Source organism: Mus pahari, chromosome 8 (assembly GCF_900095145.1).
Source record: "Mus pahari chromosome 8, PAHARI_EIJ_v1.1, whole genome shotgun sequence".
In the NCBI taxonomy this organism is placed as follows: domain Eukaryota; kingdom Metazoa; phylum Chordata; class Mammalia; order Rodentia; family Muridae; genus Mus; species Mus pahari.
In genome coordinates, this window is record NC_034597.1 from 89,836,832 (window position 1) to 89,845,506 (window position 8,675).

An 8,675-nucleotide genomic window follows, 5' to 3' on the forward strand; every position below is an offset into this window, starting at 1 on the left:
AAGAAGAAGAAGAAGAAGAAGAAGAAGAAGAAGAAGAAGAAGAAGAAGAAGAAGAAGAAGAAGAAGAAGAAGAAGAAGAAGAAGAAGAAGAAAATGAACTGACTTTTACAGCTTCCGGAATAAAGTTTTACAGTGTGGCAATACATTTATATTAAGCCACAACTAACTGTTGAGTTTGTCACCTCAGAAATAGAAAGCAAAGAATTTCATGTCAGCTTTCCTACTCAATAGCTTCAAATTCTATTTTCCAAAAAGTTATCCCCAATTTTCCTTCTTAGATGAATGAAATTTTAAAGACTTCCAAAGGCCATTATTTTGTCAGAGAGAAAAAAAGTGACAGCTAGGAATCAGTATGTGTTTGTCACATACAGCCCAACGTTCCACATCTTCTGTTGTTTTTTTTTTCTTAGATACTTTCTTCCTTTACATTTCAAATGCTATCCCAAAAGTCCCCTATACCCTCCCCCCACCCTGCTCCCCTAGACACCCACTCCCACTTCTTGGCACTGGCATTCCCCTGTACTGGGGCATATAAAGTTTGCATGACCAAGGGGTCTCTCTTCCCATTGATGGCCAAATAGGCCATCTTCTGTTACATATGCAGCTAGACACATGAGCTCTAGGGGTACTGGTTAGTTCATATGGTTGTTCCACCTATAGGGTTGCAGACCCCTTCAGCTCCTTGGGTACTTTCTCTAGCTTCTCCATTGGGGGCCCTGTATTCCATGCAATAGCTGACGGTGAACATCCACTTCTGCATTTGCCATGCACTGGCATAGCCTCACAAGAGACAGCTATATCAGGGTTCTTTCAGCAAAATCTTGCTGGCATATGCAATAATGTCACAAGCCTTCAATTATTCAATTTTGTGTGCTTCATTTCCCCAACTGCAAGATGAATATGATACTGATATATTTCATATACTTTCATATGTCAGCTAGCCTCCAAGGTATCCCCCAAATAGACATGATATCCTGGTATTCGTGTCCTTAAACTAGGTACCTCCCATATATGGAATAGGCTGATAGGTGGGACTGCAAAATGACAAAATGTATTTTCCAAATTTAGACCATACACATCACATCTTCCATCTTCTGTTTATTGACTAACTTTGGAAGAAGTCAACTTCCAAGAGCCCATGAAGAGGTGTTCAGGAAGAACTCAGGCCTCCTACCAACACCCAACACTAGCTCATCTGGTGTGGAGTGAATAAATCACCTTGGAAACCTTTAGATGTCTGTAGCCTCAACGAATATCTTCATTATGACCTCACGAGAGACCCTGAAACCACAGCACACTGCACCTAGATTGCTAACACCTCAGATGTATAAGACGATATCCATTGCTAACTTAAGCTACTAGGTCCTGGAGTTATTTGTTACACAGCAATCCATAGCCCATATAGTTATTATGCAAATAAAATAGTACAGAATACAGCATGGTATGCATTAGCTATTATTTAAATCGTGTAGTCAGTGTTCCACTAAAAGTGTCATTTCTGAAGTTATTAACTTCAAAAGTAAGAAAGTTTGTCTTGTTTTGACAGGTTTCAGCTCAAGATCAGGTTCATCCACAGTTCTGGAGCCTGGAGCAAGGCGATGTATCTTGATTGAAGCATGCAGAAAACAAAACAAAGCAACAAAAAATGATAATAAAAACCTACTCATCTCATGGCCTGAAAAGAACAGAAGGCTGAAGCTTCATAATCCCCTGTAGCAGCTTGTCTTCAGTGATCTGAAGATCTCGCGCTATGCTGCATTCTTCTGGTAGTCTCTACCCTCCAGACAGTGCTGTTCTGGACCAAGCCTATAGATTAAAACTATAATATTAGAACTATTAATAACCTAATGAATGACCCACTGACCTACTAACCTACTGTGAGGTGGATCTTGATGAGTCATGGGACTAAAAAGATGACACACAATTGACCCTGAAATCACCTAGCTTCCACTTGAGCTACAAAATATATATGATAAATTTTGTTCAGCCCAAGTATAAATTTTAATGAACCATCACAATATACATTTCAGCATGTATCTCAACATCAAAAGACTCAATAATCAGAATAAATGTGCCAAGTGGTTTGATTTTTCAGTATTTAGGTTTTATTGGTTGATTGGTGGATTTTACTTAGTTGTTTCCTTAAATCATGCACAAACTGGACCAAGAAAAGATGTTTTTCCTTGTAATCATAACTTGTATCTCGTGTTTCTGAGAAGGCAGAATATTAAAATTGTTCTTACTAATTTATTTATTAATTTGTGCATTCTCTCTCCTAGGATGTGTTAAAGCCATTAAGCAAACATCCTAAATCAATGAATAGGAACAAAAACAATCTTTAAAACATATGGTGGGACTCATGGCTCTAGCTGCATGTGTAGCAAAGGATGGCTAGTGAGTCATAAATGGTAGGAAAGGCCCTTGATTCTGTTAAGGTTCTATACCCTAGTATAGGGGACTTCCAGGGACAGGAAGAGGGAGTCGGTAGGTTGGTCAACTGGGGGAGGGGGAAGGGATAAGGGGTTTTCGAAGGGGAAAACTAGGAAAGGGTATAACATTTTAAATGTAAATAAAGAAAATATCTAATAAAAAAATCTTTTCAAAGGAAACTACATTGTTTTGTTCTTCACTTTCGCTATAGCGTAAGAATTATTTGAGCCAGGCATGGTGGCGCACGCCTTTAATCCCAGCACTTGGGAGGCAGAGGCAGGCAGATTTCTGAGTTCAAGGCCAGCCTGGTCTACCAAGTGAGTTCCAGGACAGCCAGGGCTATACTGAGAAACCCTGTCTCGAAAAACAAAACAAAACAAACAAACAAACAAAAAAGAACCAAAATAATAATAATAATAATAATAATAATAATAATAATAATAATAATATAATAATAAAGAAAGAATTATTTGAAAGCGAACCCATCACACCAGCCTTTATCAAGGTAGTATTGAAAATTAGGGAAAGTCATGTTTCTGTGGAGCATGTATCAAAAATCATCTGAATAAGTCTGAAATAGAGAAAAGTAGCTTCTCTGAGACACCCCGTAACCTAGAATAGCAATATATACAGCTATGGTTTAGGCATTATGGTTTGTTTGTTTTTGTTTTTTTTTTTTTTTTTTTGAGCCTATGCTAGTGAATTCATATTACTTAGTGAAAGTTCTGAAACTGGTAGCCACCAAATAGAAACATTCCTTTTGCTACTAAACAGTACATATTGGACCCTTAAGAAATATTCTAAAATATTTCTCAAAATTTAGACAAGAGAGGAAAAGGGGGGGGGGGAGCCTGTGAATGCAAGGACCATCTCCAGTCTCTTGGAATACTGAGGAGCCGCCGACTCTTATCACACTGCCTGCAGTTAATGGGACCTCTCCATTCAAGCCAAAATGAATTCAAAAGCAAGCAGCCCAATGCTTTCCATCTTATTAAATCAGTGAGTAAGGTATTCATTCTGCCCTTCCAGTCATTCTCACTAGCTCCTAAATCACAGCCCAAAGGTTTTAATTGCACAGCCAGCTGTTACTGTCACTCAAGGCCCTTCATGGAGTGATTAGGAAAAGGAGTCCAAGCCAACCTAGGAGAACTGGTAGAATTATAAATTTTGCCCTCAACCTTGCAAAGAAGCAGAAACGCATATATACATAATGGAAGAAATAGAGCTAGCCCCTAAAGATAGATACACACACACACACACACACACATTCAAAGATGCCCATTTGAGAGTAGGGATAATTCTTGGGTGAAAGACATGAATTCATCACATAGGTGTTTAAATAATAATGAAACATTCATGCACTACTAGACACAAGAAGAACACAGACTCATAAAGTCAGGAATGTTTAAGAATAATAGGAAAGTGAGTATGGTTGGAGGGTACAGGAGCTAAATCTACAAATGGGTGTTGCCAACAAGACTCAAGACTGTGGTAGGCTTACATGAGAACTAAGGAGATCACAAATAGAATATAACAGCAAGATGTGTCCATGTGTATGTGTGTCCGTGCATGCGTGTATCTGTGTGTGTGTGTGTGTGTGTGTGTGTGTGTGTGTGTGTGTGTGTGTGTGTGTAGATAAGAGTCATTTCTTGAAAAGTCAACACAGTAGGAACATAAAGTATTAACGGTGCTGGCCTGAATACCTAACTAGGGAGGCGTTATTTTAATAAATAGAGACAAACATTATTAAATACATTCTATGATAATAAAACTACCTTGGGTTTTATTGAACTAAATAAACTGTAGTTGATAAGGATTATAAAAAAAAAGGGGAGGGTGAGAGGATGGGAGATGTAACTAAGGAGGAAAATGACAGAAACGTCTGCAAAACTCTAAAAGAAGCCCTTCTGTGATGATGGGAGCAGTTTGATAAAGGAACAGGGAGAAGACAGAAGCCACAAGTGAGACCTGGAGACTCATTGCAGAGTTCATCCAGGATACAGTAATGGGTTGGGGAGGGATGTAGTGGACATGTGGGGCCAAAGAGAGAGGAGGTGATGTTTGGAAAGGAAAGAGTTACCAGAGTCTAGAAAGCTACAGTTGTTCAGCAATCATTTCCTTTCAGAAATCCTGACAGTTGGATGTGTAATAGTTTTATCTTTAAAAGTTCATTAGTTAAAAACAATGACTTTCACAACTGAAAGCTTAGTTTCAAGGAAATACATGGCTTGCGCAAAATCATACTGTTATCAAGTCAGGGAGGTAGCAATCAATAATCAGTAGACATGCAGCTTAACTTGTGTTTTAACCTGTCAAAGTATTTAAGAAGACCTCTTATTCCTTTGCCTTCAGAATGCGTAGATGTTGATTAAAGCAGGGATTATTTAAATATTATACATGCATATAGGTGGATTTCATTTTGTGCACACATACACACACTTATGTACACACCCACCAGCCTTTTCAGATGTCAGACCAAGAGCTCTTGACTTAGTAGTTTTCCATCAGCAGATATGCACAAAGGTCATATCCTTTCTACAAAGTACATGGTTTCTAGTTTACATCTCTTAAAGGGAAAATAGAAGTTAAAGCTGTTCATTGTCCAAAGCAATATAAAAATAGTCAGAGTTCCCAATTATGTCTCTTTTTCATTGACTTCAATTTGACAAGTGTTTAGAAGCTCAATTCTCTTGACTTAATTTTGAAAAGAAACACAGCCTTCTCCTTTTTTACTCAATCCAATGACTTGTTCAGGATTTTGATGAATGATGTCATTTCAGTAATTACTCTTCAGAGAACATGACTCAAAATAAACACAGGGCTCTAGGTAAGAAGGCAAATCAACTACCAGGAGCAAAAATACATTGCTGTTCATGGTATCTAAAGGATTGTTGGCACTAGTGGGGCATGATTCTACATCCACTCAAGGAGAAGAAAAGCACAGTTAATCTGGAAGTCCTTGAAACAGAGATGTGCTAGGAGAGCCCATCCTTACACCAAGAATATTTCTCTTTGGAATGATAGTACTAAATTATATTTAAGAGCATGAATCATTTTATGTAGTAAAAGAGCAAAGCTTCATTCCTGTTTCTTAAAGAGTTTAAAATTTAATGTCTGAACTAAAAGGCCTATTTTGCATAGACAAAATATGCAAAATGTTAGTAATTTGTGACTGCTCTCCCATGTTGTTCTAAATATTATGCCTACGCACATAATATTACTTATAAATGATAATAATCCCCATGGTAGGGACTATTAAGATATTCACAAGTGGCACTAGGAAAGTACAATGTGTGGTTTACTAGTTTATATAAGATGACCTGTTTGGTAAGTGATGGGTAGATTTTAGTTCTGGCTGTCTAACTCCACAGCGTTCCTAAACTCTAAACTACCATTGTATGTTGATGATTGACATGTGCCAGAAACTCACTGTGCACTCATCTGCTTTTATCTTGTTTTGATCCTTATATTTTCAATATATATACTTATAAGTAGAAGGAGTTAGTTACATGCCATGTATTGTACGTATCCTGTACTAAAGTATGTATATGTATGCATATGTATATACATCTATGCATGCGTATATGTATAGCTCAAAAGTCTCATTTTTATCATAGCATATATATATATAGATATAAGTCAAGTACAAAATATTTTTACTTTACTTTTCATGCTTCTTACACCTCACATAGCATGTTCCATTATTACTTACAAATAACTATGCTCTGGACTTCATGAAAAAGCCCTGAAGACAGATAAGCAAACAACTTTCTATCTACATAGCTCACTGGGCCAGTTGTGATGTGTGCTAGATCCATAGGGTACCACAAGACTCAGATTGATTACTCATTTTCTAATAATAAAGGTGAATTTATTCCCCCTCAAGATAATAAATAGAATTAGAAAAATGGTTCAGAATAAATACAAATCTCTTCAGACAGTTTTTCCAATGTGGTTACTTCAGAAAAAAATAACCTTGATGATGAAAGATAAAGCATTTATAATCTCATCCTCAGATATAAGCTGTTAATACTTTCCTTACATGATATTCCAGGATTCTGTGCATGTTTGTATATACACAGGAATTTCTTCACAGGAAGACTATTTGATATGACTTAGCAGTAAAGTTCTTGACTACTTAGGTAACTTGATTGCATCATATGGAGGAACATTTGTGCTTTGCTTGTTATCCTTAGGAGTGACTAACAGGATGAGAATTTGAAAGAAATCCTTTTCTTGGAATTCTTCCTATCTTCTTCTACTCCAGGCTGTGTATTTTTCTTGACTCGGTTCTCTTTCATCTCACACAGCTAAATTTCATTGTCTTAGAGCATCCTGCTAGCTCTGTTTTCTCCTGAGTTTTCACACATTCCTGAAGTTCCCATGATCCCTTAGTGTTCTCATACAGACTCAGAGTTCCCATGACCCCTTAGTGTCCTCACACACTCCCAAAGTTCTCAGGGTTCATTAGTGATCTCACACATTCCCAGGGTTCCCACCTCAGTGGTCTCACACACTTCCAGAGTTCTAAGTGCTACTCCCTACCTTATTTTTTGAGTCAACATACCTCACTGAACCTGAAGCTCAGTGACTTGGCTAGACTGGACAGTGAGCTTCAAGGATCTGTCTGAGCCCTGTTTCTGGGTTAATAGACACTCAGCACTCTGCTCAGCTTTAATATGGGTGCTGGAGATCTGAACTCAGATCATTATGTTTGAGCAACAGGCACTTCATCCATTGAACCATCTGCTAGTCCACTATTCCTCTTGCTGTCTGTCTCACCACTAAGTACACTAAGCTGTGAGAAGCATTAATAACTTGCTCCTTTCACTTACATCCATTGGCCAGTCTATCACCAAATCTACAGGAAATGCAAGTGAAGTCTCTCACTCCAATTTTTCTTCTCTCCTGTCTCAAACTTTGCTCAAGAACTGTCACTCATCAGTCTACTCTATGTCCTTCTATTTGTCAGTCTTAACATCTTCTTTCCACACAGAAACAGAAGTGAATGCTAGAAAGTTACAAGTGAATCTACTGGCCTTTGCTTACAGCCCTACATAGGCTATCATTGCACCCACAGTAAAATCTGACTCTAACATAGCCTGCAACCCCATTTCACTCCATGTGCCTTAGTTAATTTCTCTTGAAATCTCATTTTTCAGTTCATCAAATAGAGTTGACCTCTTCTATCCCTCATTTCTCTATCTCAGATTCAACCAATTTGAATCAAAAATGTTGAAGAAAAAAATGTGTCATATTTAACATGAACCTACTTTTTTATTGTGTCACATAAACTATATATACACACATTATATGTATAGATATACATTATGTACATATACATATGTGTGTGATCCCTCAGTGTTCATATTAAGTTATATATATATATATATATATATATATATATATATATATATATATATATATATATATCATGAGGAAATACATGTAATATATAAATATCACCACACAATTGTAAAAAGGATTTGTTATCTGTGGAAGAATTCCCAGAACAAATTCCCAAAGTATGTCAAGGGACAGACTCTCTGAAGGCAAGAGGAAATGAACAAGGGACTCTTATCAAAAGCCAAATTGTAACTTTCATCTATACAAGTGCTATTCCTGTTAGATACTGCAAATCTTAGAAGTAATACAATAGAAAATGAAAGGAGAACACATTAAGATGGAAGAAGGAAAAGTTGTTTGAAACCATAAAACTCAAGGACAACAGATCAGCCCCTCTTTTTATACACCAGAATTTATATCCCACCAAGACCCATGTTTTCAGACTCTGCAACAGCAAAAACCAAGCTACATAAGACAAGAGGAAGATACAAAAAAATCTGGACAGGAAAAGACATTATTAATCCTCATTTCTAGATGCATAAATAATGATATATTAAAAGTATATGTTGCAATGCAAGGTAATACAGTCATGGATTTTATGGATTAGAACACATACACTGTAGAACAAAACGCATTCTGCTTTGTCTATCAATGTATTGTGCTTCTGTATCACAAAATCTAAATAAATCACTCTGTAAATATGCAAAGCTAATTTCACAAGGGCTATGAATAACCCATGGTGACATTCTAAAATATTCGATTGACTCACAAGATGCCAAAACTAAAGAAATGAAAATTAGAAACAAGAGGAGAAAATAAATCAAGGAGGAAGAGGAAGAGGAGGAGGAAAATGAGGAGGAGGAAGAGGAGGAAGAGGAGGAGGAGGAAGAGGAGGAGGA